Genomic DNA, 21,667 nt, shown 5'->3' with positions numbered 1-21,667 from the left:
TAATATGTGCCATTCTCACTGGTGTGAGATGGTATCTCATGGTAGTTTTGATTTGCATTTCCCTGATTACAAGTGATGTTGAACATTTTTTCATATGTCTGTTGGCCATTTGCATTTCCTCTTCAGAGAAGTTTCTTTTTAGCTCTTCTGCCCATTTTTGACTGGATTATTTTCTTTGTTGTTGCTGAGTCTCATCAGCTCTTTGCAGATTTTTGTGATCAGTCCTTTATCATTAGTGTTGGGTGCAAAAATGTTCTCCCAGTTGGTGGGGTTTCTCTTTGTTTTTGTTATTGTCTCTTTTGCTGTGCAGAAGCTCTTTAATTTGATGTAGTCCCAGCTGTTTATCTTTCTCTTCACTATCACTGCTTTGGGTGATGTGTCTGTAAAGATGTCTTTGATGTGCAAATCCCGTAGTGTTTCGCCTATATTTCCTTCTATGTATTTTATGGTTTCAGGTCTTATGTCTAGTTCTTTAATCCATTTTGAGTTGATTTTTGTGTATGGTGTGAGGTAGTGGTCAAGCTTCATTCTTTTGCATGTAGCGACCCAGTTTTCCCAGCACCATTTATTGAACAAACTTTCTTTGCTCCAATGCATAGTCTTTGCTCCTTTGTCAAAGATTAGTTGACCATAAATCTGTGGGTTTATTTCTGGATTTTCTATTCGATTCCATTGGTCTGTATGTCTGTTCTTGTTCCAATACCATGCAGTTTTGATGATTATGGCTTTGTAGAATAGTTTGAAGTCTGGGAGTGTGATGCCTCCATTTCCTTCTTTTTTTTCAGTAGAGCTTTGGCTATTCGGGTTTTTGGTGATTCCATATGAATTTCATCAATAATTGTTCTATTTCTTTGAAGAATGCCATTGAGATTTTGATTGGAATAGCATTGAATCTGTATATTGCTTTTGGTAGGATGGCCATTTTAATAATGTTTATTCTTCCAATCCATGAGCAGGGGATGTCTTTCCATTTCTTTGTGTCTTCTTCTATTTCTTTTAACAGTGTTTTATAGTTTTCTTTGTATAGGTCCTTTACCTCTTTTGTTAGATTTATTCCCAAATATTTGATTTTTTTTGTTTCGATAATAAAAGGGGTGGTTTTTTGATTTCTTCTTCTTCAGATTTATTGTTTGTGTATAGGAAGGCTACTGACTTTTGCGTGTTGATTTTGTATCCTGCCACTTTACTGAATTGATTGATGAGTTGAATTAGTTTTTCTGTGGAGATTTTGGGGTTCTCTATGTATATTATCATATCATCTGCAAATAGTGATAGTTTGACTTCTTCTTTTCCTATTTGGATTCCTTGGATGTCTTTCTCTTGTCTTATTGCTCTGGCTAGTACTTCCAGTATTATATTGAAAAGCAGAGGTGAGAGTGGACATCCTTGTCTTGTTCCAGATCTTAATGGAATTGCTTTCAGCTTTTCACCATTGAGAATGATACTGGCTGTTGGCTTGTCATAGATGGCCTTTATGATGTTGAGGTATGTTCCTTGTATCCCAAGAATTTCAAGGGCTTTTATCATGAATGGGTGTTGCACTTTGTCGAAAGCTTTCTCAGCATCTATTGATATTATCATATGGTTTTTATATTTCTTTTTGTTGATGTGTTGGATAACGTTGATTGATTTTCGGATGTTAAACCATCCTTGTGCCCTGGAATGAATCCAACTTGGTCGTGGTGAATTATCTTATGGATACATTGTTGGATTCTAATAGCTAAAATTTTATTGAGGATTTTTGCATCAGTGTTCATTAGGGAGATTGGCCTATAGTTTTCCTTTTTGTGTTGTCCTTATTCGGTTTTGGTATTAGTGTAATATTGGCTTCATAGAACGTGTTTGGTATTGTCCCTTCCTTCTCAATTTTTTGGAAGAGTTTGTGAAGGATAGGCACTAATTCGTCTCTGAATGTTTGGTAGAATTCATTTGTAAATCCATCAGGTCCTGGGCTTTTGTTTTTGGGGAGGTTTTTAATTACCATTTCAATTTCGCTGCTTGTAATTGGTCTGTTTAGGTGTTCTATTTCTTCTTTATCTAGCGTTGGGTGATTGTAGAGTTGTAGGAATTTGTCCATCTCCTCTAGATTGTTGAACTTGTTTCCATATAACTGTTCATAGTAGTTACTGATTATTCTTTTGATTTCTGCTGTGTCCGTTGTGATTTCTCCTCTTTCATTTATGATTCTGTGTTTTGTGCTTTCTCCCTTTTTTCCTTTGTGAGCCTGGCTAGGGGTTTGTCTATTTTATTTATTTTTTCAAAGAACCAGCTCTTGGTTTCATTGATCTTTTGGATTGTTTTTTAGTTTCAATTTCATTTATTTCTGCTTTGGTTTTTATTATTTCTTTTCTTCTACTGGTTCTGGGTTTTTTTGTTGTTCTTTTTCTAGATCTTTGAGCTTCGAGATTAGGTTGTTTCTTTGAGTTCTTTCTTGTTTTTTGATGTGAGCTTCTATTGCTATATATTTTCCTCTTATTACTGCTTTTGCTGCATCCCATACATTTAGGATATTGGTGTCCTCCTTGTCATTCAATTCAAAGAATTTTTAATTTCTTCTTTGATCTCCTCGTTAGTCCAGTGGTCTTCCAGTAGTGTGGCTTTTAATCTCCATGAGGTAGGATAGTTCCTTGCCTTCTTTTTATGATTTATTTCTAGTTTGATGCCTTCGTGGTCAGAAAAGATGGTTGGTATGATTTCAATCTTGGTGTATCTGTTGATGTTTGTCTTGTGCCCCAGTATGTGATCGATCCTGGAGAATGATCCGTGTGCGCTTGAGAAAAATGTGTACTCCGTTTTTTTTGGGTTTAGTGTTCTATAGATGTCTGTTAAGCCCAAATGCTCTAGGTCCTTATTTAGAGCTTTAGTTTCTTTACTTATTTTTTGTCTTGTTGATCTATCCATTGTTGATAGTGGTGTGTTGAAGTCTCCCACTACATATGTGTTTTCTCTGATGTCTGTTTTCAGAGAGGACAACAGTTGTCTGATATATTTTGGTGCTCTTTCGTTTGGTGAGTATATGTTAATGAGTGTTATTTCTTCTTGAAGTATTGTCCCCTTAATCATAATGTAGTGACCACTGGGGTCTCTTTTTATTTTTTTGAGTTTGAAGTCTGTTTTATCTGATATAAGTATAGCTGTTCCTGCTTTCTTTTTTGGCCCATTTGCTTGTAGGATTGTTTTCCATCCTTTGACTTTGAGCCTATTTTTATCTTTTGTAGCTAAATGTGTTTCCTGGAGACAGCAAAAGGTTGGGTTTTGTTTCTTAATCCAGGCTGCAACTCTGTGTCTTTTATTGAAGAGTTTAGTCCATTTACATTTAGAGTTAATATTGATATGTTAGCATCTGTATTTGCCATTATGTTTGTCTTTCCTTTGATTTTATTTATTTATTCTTTTAATTACTTTTTTTTTTTTTTTTTGGTCTTCTTTCGTTGTTATTCGTCCCTCTGAGGTTCTGGCTTTAGGATTCCTTGTAGTATTTTTTGGAGTGGGGGTTTAGTCGCAATGAAATTCCGGAGTTTCTCTTTGTCTGGGAAGGTCCATATTCTTTCTTCATGGAGGAAAGAGAGCTTTGCGGGATAGAGTATTCTTGGTTGGCATCTGTTTTCTTGGAGTCTGTTGACTATGTCCCTCCACTCTCTCCTTGCCCGTAGTGTTTCTTCAGAGAAGTCTGATGTCAGCCTGATTGGTTTTCCTTTGAATGTTATCTGTTTCTTCCCTCTTGTCAGCTTCATTATTTTTTCCTTGTCCTGGATTCTTGGGAGCTTTACTATTATGTGTCTTGCTGTGTTTTTCCTTTCGTTGTGGAAGTTTGGTGTTCTTCTTGCTTCTTGTATATCAATTTTCAGCTCCTTCTTCTCATTTGGGAAGTTCTCTTCAATTATATCCATGAATATTTTCTCTGTTCCTACATCTCTCTCCTCTCCTTCTGGAATTCCTATAACTCTTATATTTCCTTTCCTCATGGAGTCAGATAGTTCCCGAAGTCTTTCTTCATTCTTTTTCCTTCGTACTTCTCTTTCCTTTTCTGTTTTGGTTCTTTTTATTTCTGTGTCTTCAAGATTACTTATTCGTTCTTCCATTTCATCTATTCTGCTTTCATTGCTTTTCCCAGAGTTCTTTAGTTCCTCCATTAATTCTTTGATCTCCTGCATTTCTCTTACTTCCCTCTTTAGGGACTCAATTTCCTTCTTCTGATCTATCACTTTTTTAATCATGGCAATTTTAAATTCTCTTTCTGGAAGGCTCAGAAGTTCTTCCAAGTTGCTGTCGTTGCAATCTGGGGAGTGGTTTTCTTTTTGTGGTGTGCTTCTTTCCTGAGGAGTTTTTAGGTTGCGTGTGGTTCTTCTACTCCCTACTGTCTGTTTTCTAATTTGTCGTATGCGTTGGGACACTGTGTTGCTTGGACTGACTGACATCTTGGGTGAATTTCTCCGCTCCCCTCTGGCTCTTCCAGGAGCCATCTCTGTCTTCTGGGGAGCTTTCTGCTGGTTTTAGGCAGTTTTTACTGAAGAAATGTCCCTGTTCTCAAATGGCGAAGCGGGATGCAGTCCCTGCGCCTCCGGTTTCAGGCACACTCTTCTGCGCACCCGGTCTGCCCCGGACGTGGGTGCCTGCTCCCTCTGTGGGCTCAGACTGCTGGTCGGAAGGGGCCTGGCGTGGAATAACTTCCCGGCTGGCCACTGGGTCCTCCAGAAACCTTCTGCCCTTTTCAAGCAGTCTTAAGAAATGTCCTGTTTTATAGGGTGTTAGTGACTTTTTTTTTTCCTGGTCGCTAGGTGGCGCCAGAGATCTCTCCTATTGTCCTTGGGGGGCTGTTTTTCGCCTCCCCCCACCCCGTGGGACAGAGAACAGAGCGGGAATGGTAGGGTACACCTCAACAGCTTTGGGGTGCTGTGTCTGCCTTGTGCCCCACCGTCGTGGAGAAACCACGCCCCGAATTTTCGTGCCCCGGGTCTCAGTTCAAAGCCCTCAGTTCCAGGATGCGGGCTGTAGCCCAGTTCAGTGGCGCGGGAATGGCGCCTTTTGCACAGCTCCCGTGCCTGGGCGCCTGGTTCCTGCTCACTCAGGGAGGGACCTTCACCTCAGTGAGGACCTCCGTGCGTCTCCCCGCAAGCCTAGGTCGTCTCCCCGCAAGCCTAGGTCGTCTCCCCGCAAGCCTAGGTCGCAGGCGCGGGGACCTGGGCAGCCGCGATCCAGGTCCGCACTTGCTTTTCAAGCGCACAGAGTGCGCTGCTATCCGCGCCAGCTTACCGGCAGCCCGGGCTGTGTGCGCGTCTCCAGGGGTCTTTGTTCTTCTCTAATGGCGCCAGGAGCCGTTCGCTCACCGCTGCGGCGGATCCTGCAGGGTTCGCCTCAGCTCCCGTTCACGGGGTGTGGTGGCTGCAATAGTTCCTTTCCACTCACGGTCCCGCTTGCTGCGTCGTTTGTTCTTGTGGGCCGTTTTGGTTTGTTGTTTCCTCCTCTCTGCGGGTTGGAGAGTGCTGCCTCTGTGGGCGGGGGAGGGGAGCAGGGTTCTGAGCTTCCCTCCCTTCTAGTCCTCTTTTATGGCCACTTTCTTCTTCGGGCAGTTCCCTGGCGTCACCCGTTTATCTTCCGTGTCCCAGTTCTCACTGGGACCTGCCGCTTTTCCTCCCTATTCACTTTTTTTAATGGGAGATCTTACTCGCAGCGTCTCCTCGCCGCCATGTTGCTCCGCCCCCTCCGGGTTTGTTTTTAAATGTGAGAACACATTTCCTTATTGTTTAAGGCAGTTTGAGTCACACTTAACTGTTATATGCTGCCAAAGACATCATAACTGGTTCACAGGAAGGAAAAGTGGGTAATACAAGTACACATGCATGGATCTACCAGCTCTTACACACTCCCTACTCCTACGACAGTGAACTGCCCCAACTAGACTTGTTTGGGAAGGTGGTGAGAAGGTCAGGGAAAGAGAAAGAGGAAAGGAAGTTCAGAGAGATCAGACTTTGGGTTCTTTTGTGGGGGAACACTCAGAGAGGCATGGGCATTATTCCAGGATACCCGGCATCCAAGTCATACTTCCCACTGGGATGAGGAGGAGAGGGTCTAAGGAGCAGGTAAACATAAAAATGCATTTTGCCACAATCAGACCTGAATTCTCAGTCTGATTACTTGACTTTCCAGGTCAGGGTTATATCTCTCCTTTCTCTCATATCCTACGAACCATGCTCTCGAGCTGATGTTCTCCAATGTGATAGTCATTCCTGATTCCTGTTGACCACAGAATGAAGTCAGAAGCTTTGCCGTGGAATATGTGTATGTCTGTAAGCACCTGTGCACAGTTCTACACAGTCTTTTCCTTTCCACCCTCTTGTGATGATCCCCTTGAGCCCAAAGACAATGATTTTCCCCCTAGTCTTTGGCTGTCAACCCACACTGGAGATGCTCATTATAGATATTTGAGGAAAGGGTTTTTGACTATCTCTACTGGCCTTTTTTTTTTTTTGGATCCAGAGCTCCTCCTTTTGTTCTCCCTCCCCACCCCAGGGGTGAGGGTGGGGGAGTCTGCTGCACTCACCCTTCATGCTTGCCACACCTGCTCCATCCCTCAAGCTCCTTCCCTCCAAATCTGGTGGGAAACAGACTCCTCAGGTCTCCATATTCCTGTTGTCCCTGAAGACAAGCTTCAGTGTTTAAAGACTGATTATCATGGTAAAATGCACAAACACAGCAAAAAGAACTCCACAAGGATATTTTACAATACTGACAAAATTCTTTCAAGAGGATTCCTCTGGTTATAGCTCCTAACTCCTGAGTCCACAGGAATTTTACTTTGGAACTGGCTGGGCTTTTACTTGTACCTTCTGGGAAATGTCAGTTAGACCTAAGCCTCCAAGGGGGTCACTTTTCCTTACTAAAAAAGATAATCAAGGTAGGATAACAAAGGCTTTGTTGTTTTTTAAAGGGAATAATTTGCATCTCTAATGCCTGCTCCATTGGCAAGCTCACAGTTCACTAGACCTGCTCTGAGCAAGATTTTTTTTTATCATGTGGTAGTGTTCTGACTGAAGACTATTTTTTTTTTTTGCAGAACTTTCATTTGTGTGTATGTGTGTGTCACAACAAAGCAGATAAACAGCAACAGCAGCAGCAGCAGCAATAAAGACCTGTATGGAAGGTAGTTGTATTAGTTTCCTGTGGCTGCTGTTGTTAAAAAAAAAAAAAATTCTGATATTTGTTAAAATAATAAGGAAGACTAGTCATAATCGGAGAGAGAGATTGTCCTGCATCTCTGGATGCAGGACAAGTGAGGGTCTTTAGACAAGGAACAACAGGTAACAAGCTCAGTGAATGGAAAATTACTAAGAGGAGACTTGCACATGTGGGGACTTTTGCTAACTGATCTAATGGTTTAAAGCAAGTTGCCTTGCTGAAGGTAGATTAAAGGCTTAGATATTAAAGGTGGGGGATGAGGAACTTGATTAGATAGATAGGGTAATCTGATATCAAGGGTAGGAACTTCTGGCTAAACTAACTGTTAAAATTGGACTTAGCAAGGATGAACATAGAGGCAAAAAGGTCAAGGCCTAGCAGAGGATTCAGAGGAGCCTAAGTTTGGTCAAGAAGAGTCTTTGTCATTTCTTCCTATTATTCAAGGAAAAAAGTATTCTTTCACCCTCTGAAGAATACAAATGCATTTTTCATCTGGTTGTCTTTTGTTCATTAAAGACAAATTGAACCTTCTATTGGAACTTGGTACTAAAGGGCATTTATTGAATGATGAGAAACATCAGGCATTTTATGAGGGGGATTTTTTTTTTCAAGTAAGATTGTGGAAACTGGGGCCTCCCAGGTGGCGCAGCGGGTTGAGCGCAGCGCTGTGAAGCTGTCCGCAGCCTTTGCGGTGTGGGTTCGATTTCCCGCCGGCCGGGGGAGATTCCCACATGGTATGGCAGACCTCTCCTCTCTTGCCTGCTGCTCCACTCAGTAGTGTGTTTCAGTCATTTGCCTGTTCTGTTCCCTGCTCTGTCTCTGGTGAATCCTCTCACTCTCCCGCACCTCTGGCCTGTACCCCAGCTCTTGTGTGAAAATAAATAAATCTTTAAAAAAAATTTGTGGAAAATTCATGCTGATTTTCTAGAGCTAAGCACTGAAGATGCAGAGTTGTGTAACATTTCTGTGTGATCCACATAGCAATCAGTATAGAGGTTGTTGGGTCATTTCAAAAACTATAGACTTATCCAGATTTAGTTTCTTCAGGGCTTTATTCGGTATAGATCTTGGGGACGGGGGGAAGTTAGCTATAAGATACCCTAGAGTCTCAATAAGGATCTGGACTATCAGAATTTAGTTTTCGTGATGCCATGTCAGGAGAGTGGGAAAAAAACTTGGAAATGTTATCGCTCTAGCCCAGATATTAAAAGAAATTAGAAGAACCGAGAATTTGGTAAAGACTGACAAATGTGTAAGATGACAGGATTCAGTTCAATTTAAAAGTAGATCAGAAACTTTCAAAGATAATGAACAGGACCAGAATCTGATAACTCAGGAGAGTAAGTTCTATATAGTTTTTCATTAAAACATAAAACTTCTCTCTACAGAAACCCCCTCCCCCCTTTTTGATCAGAGATAGCCAAAGTGAGACTAATTTTGTTTATAAAATAAATCTCCTTTCTTGATATTTGGCTTGATCACTTACATAAATGCAACAAGAATGGTCATAGAGCACATAGACCTTTAGTTTCCATTGTTAGGACTTTCCATAAGAAATCTCAAATTAGACTTTTAAAAGCCTCTTGAAGATAGAAAGTCAGGCCAATAACTCATCACCAGACTTCACCTGCAGTACTGATAGATTTCAGTGAATTCCTCTCTTCTCAAGGTTTCCAAATATCTTAAGTTTCTTGGGCCAGCCAGGGAGTGACCTTCCTTAATGACCTGCAAGACTAGGACTCTGTAAGCCAGGGACCAGGCTGCTTTTTCCAAAAGGACCTCAGGACCTCATAAGCGTTGGCTCAATGAAGTCAACCTTAGCTCCTTAAAACTGTTTTGTCTTATGTGATTTTATAAACGTCATTTCTCAAATATGCATTCCAATCAAAGCCTTGGTTACGAAACCAATTCTAGTCAACACTTTGGTTATAAAACCAATAATTTCCAGTCATGTTCTGTTATAAGGAGGACAGATTTTTATTGAGTTTATACAAATAATGATATTGCCACGAAAATAAGAATACTCAATAAGAATTTTTGAATTCTGGGGGGATTAAGAAGGGAGAAAACTAACTACAGGAAGTAACACAGTTATAAAAAAAAAACTTCAGCTTTTTAAAAAATGAGAAAACTGTTGCATAATCAAGGAAATGATAGTCAACAAAAGCACAGGACATTATTCTAACTAGACACAGAATCTTTTCCTAGACAGATTACTCAAAGATAAAGAAAAAGCTATTTGTTATATTACATTATTTTTTATTGACATAATTTTGGTTTGTAATACTGCATGTGATTTCAGGGTATGGGTTCACACCTCTTCATACGTATGATCTATGTTGTCACACCACCAATGCACCAATAATCCTCCACCATAGTCCACAGGGCCTCTACCCCCTTAGTTCCCCCACTTCACTTCCCTCTCCGGTACTCTCAATTCTACAGCCAGATTGCTAGAGTTTGTTTTGGATTAGTTTTATCTGCTTCTGTGTTTTGTTAAAAGATTAAGAAAAAACTCAAGCTCTCTTTATTAAAAGTAGACCAATAGTTCGAGAAAACTTTGCTATACAGAGTTAGACGCAAGCTCTAGTTTTGTATCACCCACACTAAAACTCATTAAAAAACCCCCTATAAATAAATCTATCCAATCTTAGTTGTTTCTGAGCTCCTGGGATAAAACTTCTTTGTCAGAATTTCCTACAAACCTTCTTTGACCTGATTGTTAGTTACCAAAATGATTTTGGAATTTTTTTTTAACACTTTGCTCTTTTCTTTCTTTTTTTTTTAAAAAAGATTTATTTATTTATGCATATGAGAACTGGGATACAGGCCAGAGGTGCGTGAGTGAGAGGATTCACCAGAGATAGAGCGGGGAGTGGAATAAGCAGATGGACCGAAAACACTGCTGAGGGGAGCAGCAGGCGAGACAGGAGAGGTCTGCTGTGCCATGTGGGTATCTCCCTGGCCAGGGATTGAACCCACGCTGCAGAGGCTGCGGACAGCTTCACAGCACTGCGCTCAACCCCCTGCACCATCAGGAAATTTTTTAAGGAAGCTCTTATAAAACATAATTCTGCATAAAGAAATTGAAGCCCATTGAAGGAAGATACTTAACAACATGTGGATTCATCGTTCTGAAAAATGGAGCAATGCACACAAGAAGATCTGAAGATGGTGAAATGGGTTACATGATGTGGTATAAATCATGCTCCTACTCATGACTACTTCTCCCATAATAATATCCTTAATCAATCTGTCCTCATTTATGTCTTATACTTACATTTTCTGTCTTTTTTTTTTTTTAAAGATTTATTTATTTATTTATTTATACAAGCACTGGGTACAGTCAGAAGCGCCGGAGGGTGAGAGAATTCACCAGAGCCAGAGGGGAGAGCATAGCAGTCAGACTGACGAAATACACTGCTGAGTGGAGCAGCGGGCAGCAGGAGAGGTCTGCGCGCCATGTGGGACCCTCGCCCGGTGGCTGGGGATCGAACCAGCACTGCAGAGACTGCAGGCAGCTTCGCAACCCAGCACTCAACCGCTGTGCCACTGGGGAGGCCCAAATTTTCTGTCTTGTAATGAGATTTCTCTGTTTCTCAGCTCATTATTTCATTTGGCCCAAAGTAATTTCTCATGTCTTTTGAAGAATTTTCCTTCCTGGACATGATCAATATCTTAGACTAGGATTCTAAAGTCTTCCCTGTAGCCAAAGTTGTCACCACAACTCAGATATAATGAATGAATCAAACCTCTTCAATCTAGCCAGTGGGCCCACACCAAAGCAATGGAGTCACAAGCTGAACCCCTAAAATTTCAGATAAAGGAGGGAATTTAAAAATTGCCTGGGCCTCCCTGGTGGCACAGGCGGTAGAGGCTGTCAGCAGCCTCTGCAGCACAGGTTCGATCCCCGGTCGGCTGGGGAGAAAGCCACATGGCGTGGCAGACCTCTCCTGTCTGGCCCACTGCTCCTCAGCAGTGTACTTCTTCAGTCTGCTTGTTCTGTTCCCCACTCTGTCTCTGGTGAATCCTCTCATCCTCCCGCATATCTGTCCTGTACCCTGGTTCTTGTATAAATAAATATTTTTTTTCAAGTTATAACATGCTATTTTATTTTTTTAATATAATTTTTAAAAAAAATTTATATTCCCCATACAATTGCGACCCCCTTATTTTGACCCCAATCCCTACCCTCCCCACCCCCCACCCCCTCATAGAGTGTCTCTGGTTCATAGTTGTTTGTTGATTTTGATATTTTTTTTCTTATAGTTATTCTTTTTCCTGGTCCCTTATTTAAGTTTTCTAGATTCCTGCTATGAGTGAGACCATCCAGTATTTTTCTTTTTCTTTCTGGCTTATTTCGCTGAGCATGATCCCTTCCAGCGCCATCCATGTTGCTGCAAATTGCATGTGTTCATCTTTTTTGAATGCTGAGTAATATTCCATGGTGTATATGTACCACATCTTCTTGATCCAGTCATCTATTTTTGGGCATTTGCATTGTTTCCAAAGCTTAGCTGTTGTAAACAGTGCTGCTATAAACATAGGGGTGCAGGTGTTCTTTGGAATTGATGTTTCTGTGTCCTTTGGATAAATACCTAGCAGTGGAATTGCTGGATCATATGGAAGCTCTATGTTTAGTAGGTCCAGAAATCTCCACACAGCTCTCCACAGTGGTTGGACCAGTTTGCACTTCCACCAACAGTGCAGGAGAGTTCCTTTTTCTCCACAACCTCTCCAACACTTGTTGTTGCTAGTTTTTTTAATATGTGCCATTCTCACTGGTGTAAGGTGGTATCTCATGGTAGTTTTGATTTACAATTCCCTGATTACAAGTGATGTTGAACATTTTTTCATATCCCTGTTGGCCATTTGCATTTCCTCTTCAGAGAAGTTTCTTTTTAGCTCTTCTGCCCATTTTTTGACTGGATTATTTTCTTTGTTTTGTTGAGTCTCATCAGCTCTTTGTAGATTTTTGTGATCAGTCCTTTATCATTAGTATTGTGTGCAAAAATGTTCTCCTAGTCAGTGGGGTTAAATAAATAAATCTTTAAAAAAATTGCCTTACTGATAATGAGAAAATCAGTAACAAAAATAATTGATGTACATTTCAGGGATGAAGCAAAAATTGAAAGAACTGTCTGGGCTACATAATTTTGTTATGGCCACTGAGTAGATTATTCAGCCAGGCAATTTTACTGTCTGTTAGCAAGGAAAACTCAAAGGTGAGGAACAAACAAATGATAGAGTAATTATATAAATCTTCAGGTTAGTTAATATGCAGTTAGGTTTACCACATCATAAATGAGCTCTTGATTCATTGCCAACTGATCTTCTGAAAATGACTGGTTGATTATAATTCTACTAATATGAACTTCTCTTTAGTTAACTATAATCAAAAACAGGAAAACCTTTGAATTATGTGTTGCTTTTTTAGCTGCTTATTAAAAAAGTCCATGTAGTCCTTTCATGCTCAGGACTAGGATTTCATTTGATTAAATTAAAGAGAGGTTTTTTTCACCCCATAAAATAGGACAAAGCATTCTATATTTTGTGGGTTGAAATATGTGTTGTGAATATTGGCATCTACCAAATGAAGGATTGCATCTCTTTGAACCAAACCATGGGATAAAACTCTAAAAAAAACAAACAAACCAATGAATTTGAAGATAATAAGAGACAGCAGCCACTCCTTTTATTTTCTATTAATTGTAGTGCCAAATAACATCTAGATATTAGCTACATGGTAATGTTAGTCTTAAGCCTGAAGATGCATCATTAATGATCTGAACGGTCAAGGGCACCAGCACTGTTCCTTTAGAGATGATAGCTGAGAAGTGTCCATCACCTGCAGCCAGGGATATGGTGACTAAATGACCACTGTGAGTTAGGAAGTTTCTTTGAGCCATGTTTTTGACATCCTCAATAACTAGGGCTATCAGCACATCCACAATTTTCTTACTGATGTTGCCATATACAAATGTGTAGGTTGTATCCCTGCATCAGAGGACCTGGCCAAAGGAGTCAGAAGAAGCTGAAATCTAAGCTACATTGAGCCATTACTGGAAAAAGAGGGCTTCTTCACTAATTTGCACAAATGTACTTTACATGCATTGCTAAGCTCATGCACACTGGGAACATTCTATCCAATGCATACAAACGCAGCAAATGGTAGCCTACTGGCCTCGTCTTTATCCCATCATGAATCCCTTTTATTTCCTTATTTTATAAAATTCAGGTAAAATTTAAATACAGTGAAACATTAAAACATTAAGAACACAATGTAAAATTTCAAGATACAGAACATTCATTCCATTGCCTTAGAAATTTTCTTGTGCTTCCTTCCAGTCAATCCCCAAATCCTAGAGACATCTGCTACTCTGATTCTTATCACCATAGTAATATGTGTATGTGTGTATATATATATGTGTGTATATGTAAATATATATTTAAAGCATATTCATTGGAACATTTTTTCATGAACTAAAATTTTGAACAACTCAAATGTTCATTGGTGGGAAGATATTAAAATAATTGCAACATATTAATACATTATTTAGTAATAAGGAAAGTTGAATGACTGATATATGTGTACATATATGTGTACACACCTCTGTGATCAGCTGCTTTATTAAAAAGTCTCTTCGAAACCCAGACTGACTTAACTTCTGTCCCCACCAGGATCCTAGTATCCTTCTGGACTTGGGGCAAACCTCTTCAGTCCAGCCAGTTGTACCACACTGCTCCATTTTTTAATTTATTCAGTCAACATGGAGTGCCTAAATATGTTGTCTTGAGAATACAACAAAAACCAACCAACCAACCCTAAAAACGGTGACAACAACAGTACAAGAGATCCAGTGCTTTGAAGCAAATAGTCCTTTGAGAAAGGGGGAGGGGGGTGTAGTTTTCTCAGTGTTATTTTCTAGATCTGTGGCGCACAGGCCACATTGCATATATTTACGTTACTGACCCAAGCTTAGAGAGCATGCATGCCTCCTGTGGTTGCTTTTTGTTTTGTTTTAATTTTCCTTTGAAGAAACTTTCTTGATGCTTCACTGCCTCCTCCTTCATCTTAAGCAACCAACAATTGAATCCAATTTGAAAGAGTTTGACTTCCCAGTTTCAGCATGTGCACGAGGAATGGAGGCTCTTGACCTTTTGAGTTGCTGTCGTGTTCCCGTAGAGGCCACGTGTTCGTGTACACATCTCTGGGTTTATCCTGTGCCCTTTCTTTGCCCACTGACCTTTGTGTAAGTTATTAGCATTATTGAGATAGAAAGAAGGGAGGAAGGAGAATGTCAGAGAGGGGGAGGCAGTTAGGAATTACAGATGATCCTTGAACGACACGGGTCCACTTTTACACAGATTTTTTTTCAATTTATTTTTCCATAAATAAATTTGACCTTCTGTATCTTCAGGGTTTGTGTTCTCGGATTCAACCAACCCTGGATGTCAACTGGTTGAATCCGCTGATGCAGGATCCATGTACCGGGAGGGTTGACTGTAAGGGGCTGGAGGGGCCTCAGTTTTTGATATCTGTGGGGGTCCTGAAACCAACCCCCCAAACACACCAAGATGCCACTGCAGTTAGATTGGGTTGGGGGGAGTGAAAAGTTAAACATTTTCAACAGTGTGGGGGCTGACATCTCTAGCCCCTGCATTGCTCAGGTGTCAGCAGTACTTTCAAGTGAGGGACCTGGGGCTTGATGAGGGGCTGGTGAGACTATTCTGGCCAAGTGGGACTGAAATATGGTCTGTGCCAGCCACGAACTTGTGCCTTTGATGGTCAGATTCTGAATGTGCCTTTGAAAATAACCCTGGTGTCAGCACGTGCATCAGGGCTTCCTGGAGCCAGACCCTGAGTGTTCTAAATCCGGCTTCTCCCTGTTCTAGAGGGTTCGCACGTTTCCTCTGCTCAGCTACCCAGTGGCTGGGGACCTTTTGTGATTCAATTCATTAGTTTGTCGTGGCTCAGAGCTGTAACATAAGTCTCCGAAGGGACCCGCCTCATCTCTTCTTTATTAAAATGAAATCTTCCCTTGGCATTTCCCTCAGGCACGTCTCCAGGTATGGATGAGAGGGACAAAGAGGCAGGGGAGAGGACTCTGGGTTTAAATGCCAGCAATCCAATTAAAGGAATGTTTAACCTTTGTAAATAAAGCCCCTGCTTGGCCTGCCTCTCAGATGGGGGGAGGAAAATTAACTGATTTAGTATGGAGCCCCCTACTGAGAGGAGAGGACTGGTGCTTATAAGATCCTTCCTGGCAGAGGGAGCTCAGCCTGCTGTTAAAAATCATTCTCCCTCAAAGGCCAACTGGTAGCAGATGCAGGGACACGTGTGCCCTGAGCCACCTCCCGAGGTGCCCTCCCTGGTGAGGGGGCTGTTTACCACAGCGTTTGGTTCCAAAGGAGCATGGGTTGGCCTGCCCGGCTGCTTGGCTTCTATTAAGAACACAAGAAATAAAATGAAAAGTAAAATAGCAGACAGTGGGGAGAAAGGCAGAAAGCAGAATCGAATGATTCACAAGCCCTTGGCTGGGGAAGACCCTGTGGTTTAGAAGCTGTAAAAGAAACAACAAGGGAGGACATCAAAAAGGTTCTACATATATGTACCTAAAAATATCAGAAGGCAAATAAACCGGAAAACACTTGCTGCAAATACGGCATCAAAAGGCTGTAATGGATTCATTCATCTAACATTTATTGGGCAGGCTGCTGGAGGCACAGAGATCAAAGGCTCACGCCAAAGGTGCCACCCTGCAGTGGGCCTTCTAATGCAGTAGCTGCCTGCCTATTCGTCTGTGGTTGCGGTAAGTCGGGGGCTTCTAGGGACATATTTGTGCAGACTGATAAGAAAAGCACTGGGATAGCATTAGGAAGGTGACAATGTACAAGAAGCAGCAATTTACAAAAGAGGAGGTGTTCTTGGTTAGAAAACAGTGTGTAAAGGCTCCATCATGTTAAGAATGGTAGAAGTGTAAATTAAAATGAGGTAATTTTAGACTATTAAATTATCAAGCTTATATTTTTTAAAGGCTAATACCCAAGACTGGTACAGATGTAGAGGAATAAGTAATGTCATGCTTGGAAAAAAATAAAGGTCTTTGGACAATATTTTGGCAATATTTATCAACAACCTTTAAAATATTCTCACTATTTGACAGTGAGATGAATGTCTAGAAATTTCTGTAAAGGAAGTAATCAAAGATTCAGTTAAAGATTTATATATAAATATATTCCTGGCATACATATTCTCTTAAAAAGAGCAACTTGAATGTGTAATAATAGGCAAGTGTACAATTAAATTACATCACATCTGTATCATAATTATTTTAAGTAAAGTTCATGATGTTGTGAGTTTGAAGAATATTTAATGATGATATTATGCTTATGATATAATTGCAAAGTTAAAACAGGCATGACACAAAGTACATGTGAATGGTGGGATCCCAATTTGTTGAGGAAAAATAAATATTTTATTTTTATATTTTTAAGAATTTATTTGCTTCATCCTAAAAATTCCTCTAATTGCAACAATATGTTGATGCAATCATCATTTTCAAGATTGTATGTATGGGTCAATAAAACCTAGGTATCTGAATTTTAGAAATTCTAATTTGTTATTCAAACAGAGAAATATGTATTTTTTGGAGAGGAAATAGAGCTTGGGCCTATGTGTCTACAAAAGACAGTTAGGAAAGTGGAGGTGGGCAGAATGCTAGTAATTGTGCTCAGAGGGTGCTCGGTCAGCAGTGGGAACATTCGTGGGCCTCCCTCTTCTCTATTGTGAGGAGTCAGCATATTGTCTACATCTCTTGTTTTCCAAAAAACAGGAGATACACTTAACCACTATAGGATTCTCCTTTAAAATGACCCCCATTGCTCCCATGCAGTGCCTTTCTTATGAGGAACACAGTGTGGAAAGAGATTTGAATCCAACACTGGTTTTGAGGGTTGAGAAGGGCAAGTTCAAGGTCACCAGCTATGTCCTTGGGGGTATGAGATGGACCATGGGCTGATACTGCTGGCCAACTGGTACCCAGCACCCTTGGGTACCCAAAAAGTGGTGGTGTGAGGGAGGAGAGAGCAGCAGGTCGGGGTCTCAGTCACCCATATTCTGGCCGAGGTCTTGGCTGAGGTCAGCCCTGGGAGGAAAGGGCTTTCTTCCTGATGAGGCTGTGGAGATTGGTGGCAGGTATAGGGAACGTGACTCTCCCAGCACTGGCCACCATTATCCTGGGCACTGTGCAGATTGCTACCAGCCTTGGCTTGTGGGTGTCTGCAAGGATGGTGTACAATGGACCCTTGAACAACATGGGAGTTAGGAGTGCTGTGCCCTAGCAGTCAAAAACCCAGATATAACTTTTGACTCCCCAAAAACCTAATTAGTAAACTGCTGTTGACCAGAAGCCTCACCAATAACATAAACAGTCTATCAGCGCACATTCTGTATGTTATATGTATTAGATACTGAGTTCTTACAATAAAGCAAGCTAGAAGAAAGAAAATGTTATTGAAACAATCATAGAAGAGAAAATACACTTACAGCATAATCTTTATCGATTCCATAATTTTCTGCCCTCCCTTTCCAAGATGAATCAGTGTCAGTTCTGATATCAACATTATCTCATATGATACAACACACCATGGATGCCATCTGATTACTAACACTAGGCATCAAAAATGAAAAGATAATGTGAAAAATTCATATTTATTTACAGGTGTAACAGTTCATGCATTGATAATGAGCAAGTAGCAATATGATTTTCATATTTATTGAAAAAAATCCATGTAAAAGTGGCCAGTACAGTTCACACCCATGTTGTCCAAAGGTCAACCCTAAATGAGGTAGAGATTCCTCTTGAGTGCAGAAGTCAGATTGACCCTTTTTGGACTGTGGAAGCACTTGGGATTTTTGGAAAATTCAGAGATGAGAAACCTTGAGAGAGAGATAGAAAAAAGAGACTCATGCTTATAAGATAGGAAGATGCTCAGTTACACACGGGAAAAATAAGAACAATATCAACTGTGTGTATTCTGGGTTGTCAGATGACCATATCCATTATTCTACAATGAGCACATAATGTTTCATAAAGATAAAAGCAGACCTTAAACAACCTCCCTCCCACCCCAGTGATGAATAACTCTGTGAGGGGTCTAAGCCCACTGGCCATGTAGGTTTCAAGAGTTGTAGGCTCTTCAGACACTGGTGTAAATGCTCTATCCTTTCAGGACCCTTCCTTAAATGATCTGATAGAGGTACGGCATGTCAGCCCTCTTCTGGTTTCTTCCTGCAGCATCCCCCTAGCCTCTGGGGACACTTCAGCAGCCTCTGGAGTATTTGATGACTTCCTACCTGTAGGAATATTGTCAGAGTGTTTCTGACATGCTTAACCTACCCCAAAGCTCCTGGATGGCTGTGTGCAGAGGAGTGTTAATCCCAAACCAACAGACACCCTTCTCTACCCCAGGCACTGAATAAATCAGTGGAGACCTCAAACTCCATAATTCTAACAGAGCCATCTCTGATGGCTGCAGCAATTTGCTCTCTCGTGGGTTAGCGACCGGCCATAATTGATGAGGAAAGTGACAGCTCTTTGTCTTTCTTCACTACATTTGTCATTTGGCAGCTGGCTTATTCTTTATCTATCGCCTGTGACTCTCTCTCTCTCTCTTTGCCTGTCTCTCTCTCCCTAGGCACTTGTGGAGCAGATGTATCTCCTCCTCTCCCTACAGACAAGATCCGTAAAGCCATAACATGTTTTTAACGCAATTCAGCTTTTTGAAAAATGCATAATTGGAGAGTTCCAAAATAATTAGTTTATTATAGTGGGCCTGTAGAAATGAACTTGCATCTCATTTATGAACCATTAGATCCCATGTTCTACAAGCCTGATTGCTATTAATGCCACCAGCATATAATTTAGCATACTTTATTTTTTTATTTTTTTAGATGAAATTTATTTATTTGTCTTTTTTTTTTTAAGATTTATTTATTTATTTATACAAGCACTGGGTACAGTCAGAAGTGTGGGAGGGCGAGAGAATTCACCAGAGTCAGAGTGGGGAGCAGAGCAGGCAGACTGATGAAGTGCACTGCTGAGGGGAGCAGCGGGTGGCAGGAGAGGTCTGCACACCACGTGGGACCCTCGCCCAGGGGCCGGGGATCGAACTGGCGCTGCAGAGGCTGTGGGCAGCTTCGCAACCCAGCGTTCAACCGCTGCGCCACCAGAGAGGCCCTAATTTAGCATACTTTATTAAAACATGTCACAATTGAGCCTCTCTTCCCAGCCCCCACAGCTGGGGCAGGGCTGGATTATTGTGCTGAGAACTATTACAGCCTTATTGATTGATCCATTGCTTGTTTGATTGATCAACTGATTATCACATAAAAAATATTACATTAACCATTTTTAAAGTATACTTCTCATTGGTATCAAATACAATCATGTCGTTATCAAATTCACTGCCATCCATCTCCTGATATTTTTTTACTTTGCAAAACCAAAACTCCATGCCCATGAAGCACTGACTCCCCATGGCCTGCAGCTTTTGTTAAAATGGTCCTCTCCCCTGATGAGTTGCTTAGTGAGACACCCTGGTGTTAGAACACAGGACAATCATTCTATTTCTCTCAGGAGCAGTTAAACAAAGGAAAGAGCTAAAATGTTGACATGATGAGGAAGAAAGAAGTGAGAAATCTCAGAATGTGAAGTGAGTGTACATGTGTGGCCATTGTTCCAGGTGGGAAGAACAATTATCCCTTTATGGGCACACACTTGGAAGTTTTTCAAATAATACAATATAATGAAAACAAAAATGATTATTGGATATCTCCTACATATCTTCCACATATGCCTGTGCAGGACGCAGAGAGATGAAAGGAGGCACATTTTTTCCCTTAAGGATCTGATGGTCTGGTGAGAGAGGAGGGCAGCAATTGATGAAAATCTATACAGGAGATTAATGATAATGACTGTAACAAATACCTCAGAAGGGCATCAAAATGCCCTGCAGATGAGAGTCATGGAAGGCTGTTCAGCAGAGGGCTGGGCATGGGGGGGTGGCGAGAGATGAGGATAGCTCTTCATCCTACATTAACCTATATAGCTGGCCTGGGTGGGGGGTAAGGGAACTAGCTGCCCCCAGCTGGAATGCTAGAAAGGGGCAGTGGAGCAAATCTGGTGCATAGCATACCAGCTCCCACCATGGTGCAGAAGTGCTGTGCACCACCAAGGCAGGATGTCCCTCTCTCTGGGCACGGATGGCACCAAGGGGTGCCCTTAGGAGGCAGCTAGGGGTATTTAGGTAGAAGCCCTGGAGCCTGGCACACAGATGAGATGGCACCACTGCCTCATTTCTCTGTGGCCTCATGACTGAAGGTGAGGATTAACCTTGCTCCCATTCCCCTTACGTGAGGGCAGTTTGGGCTTTGTGACTTGAGGCTGTGTACTTCCTCCAGAGATGAGGTAAGAGTCTTCCATATTTGAAAAGCAAGTTTCATAGATGAAAGCAACTAGATTTTCACAAAAATGGAGTCCAGATAGTGGGGGAATCTGAATTTGCAGAAAGAGTAATTTTTGAAATGAGTGGAGGATGTAGGAGTGGTGCTCCCATGTGGCACCCTAAGATGGGCAGGACCCCTGACAAGGGTGGCACAGGGATGCTTGGGGACTAATCCCAAACGCCAACTCATGAGAGCTCAAAATAGGGCCTAGGAGGCTGGCATGTAGGAGAGCTCCCTGTGAATTGGGATCCTTCTGGCCTCGCACTACCATGTGGACTTGCACCAGAAAATGCCTTGGCGACAACCACAAAGAAGCAGGGCACTTTTGGAATGTATGGATGGCTCAATCTCCTTCCCCTCGCTGAACTGCCAGCACTCTGTATAATCCATAAAAGAGGAAGGGCCCCTCAGGTGCTGTATCTATATCTAAGCAATCCTTCCAAGAGTGTCTGAAGTCCAACTCAATTTGAGGGAGGATAAAACAGCATAAGAGCTTTCACCCCTCAGCATTGTGGAGCAGATTCTGTTATGCAGACAGAGAGCATCTTGGAAGGAAAAATGGCTTAGTGGGAGATAGCATTTTACATATTTATCAGGGAAAAGCTCTGTAGCCCAGTACACTATAGGGGAAAATCTATTACATTTAATTTTTGAGAATTAAACATTTTAAATATCGCCAAGTGGTTTTAAATGATTACAACTACTTTATGAAAAATAGATTCATTAAACATCATGGTATGTTAAAAGAATGTCAAGAAGGAGAATAGGAAAAGGAGATGAAGAGAGAGTAGGGGAGGAGGAAGAATATAAATTGAAGAGGATATGTGTGTGTGTGTGAGAGAGAGAGAGAGAGTGAGTGAGTGTGTGTGTGTGTGTGTGTGTGAGAGAGAGAGAGAGAGAGAGAGAGAATGTGAACTCAAAGACATGAACTCTGGGGCCCTGCTTGAGGAGTGTGTGTGCCTAGGGAAAGCTCACTCTCTC

The sequence above is a fragment of the Talpa occidentalis genome, unplaced genomic scaffold (genome assembly GCF_014898055.3).
Source record: "Talpa occidentalis isolate TD23 unplaced genomic scaffold, MPIMG_talOcc4v2.1 talOcc4.12, whole genome shotgun sequence".
In the NCBI taxonomy this organism is placed as follows: Eukaryota; Metazoa; Chordata; class Mammalia; order Eulipotyphla; family Talpidae; genus Talpa; species Talpa occidentalis.
This window is presented reverse-complemented; position numbering follows the sequence as displayed.